Source organism: Macrobrachium nipponense, chromosome 14, assembly GCF_015104395.2.
Source record: "Macrobrachium nipponense isolate FS-2020 chromosome 14, ASM1510439v2, whole genome shotgun sequence".
Taxonomy (NCBI): Eukaryota; Metazoa; Arthropoda; class Malacostraca; order Decapoda; family Palaemonidae; genus Macrobrachium; species Macrobrachium nipponense.
In genome coordinates this window covers 94,991,505-94,992,676 of record NC_087207.1, presented here as the reverse complement: position 1 = coordinate 94,992,676, position 1,172 = coordinate 94,991,505, and positions in this window count along the sequence as shown.

Here is a 1,172-nt window from a genome sequence, read left to right as displayed (position 1 = left end):
CCTCTCAATAGTTTTCTTTTGCTGAAAACTAAATAGGGCCTTCATCTTCATGAATAGGACAATGAACATTCATTAGTAGGTGATGCAACTCAGCTCTCAGTGTTTACGGGTGTCCTAAGTAATTCGTCTTTTTTCACAGAAAAACAAAATAGTGAAGAGTCTCTCAAAGGAAATCAAATACGCTACCAGTTACCGTGTACTACTACGTGCCAAGAATTGAAACCCCTTATAAGAACAGTAAGAAATGTGTACATTTAGTAGCTTTTAAACTATTTAAACAAAAGTAATAATTTAGAATATTCACGTCAGAGTATTAAAGGAAAAAAGGAAAAAAGAAATCTAGACAAATATCTGCTTCAGGTAAAAACCTCCTTTGTCATCTCGTAAATCTTGACGGACCTTTACATAAATGTTCAATACAGGCAACAGACCTTGACCTGTTATTAGCCATTTTGCTTATTAGGATCATTAAGACAATTCAAACTGTTATTACAAAAGCTAATGGGGGTTATTTGTACTTCCAGTGTTTGCATGACCGGTTATCGCCACTGAAATTTTAGTCAGCATGAAATGATAAAAAAAATATTGGTAATCAATATATGTATCCTTTCAAAAGAATATTGTTTTTATCTATTCAACTGTTCATGATTTTATATATATATATATATATATATATATATATATATATATATATATATATAATATATATATATATGTATATAGCATATGTGTGTGTATATTTATGTCTCGACTATGTTTGATATCTAACCTCATTTTTATCACTTTTGTTTTTGAAAAGAGAAGGTAAGAAAAATAAAATGAAAAGCTGTTCTGTAACCTTACAAGCAATTTTGGAGCTATGTTTTCCACACCATTAATCGTATTCTTCTATAAAAATTACCAAATAAATAAGTTTAAGGTGTATTTAAACTCAAAACTAGTGCAACTTTGACATTCAAGTCCTTAAACACAAGAATAAACGATCTTACCTATCATTTTCTGAAGAAATTTCAGAATTTTTCTTAATTCAAAATACCGTTGTTGTTGTTATTGTTGTTATTATTGTTGTTATGGTTGTTATTATTGTTGTTGTTATTAGTTTTATTATTATTGTTGTTGTTATTATTATTATTATTGTTATTATTATTGTTGTTGTTATTATTAGCATTATT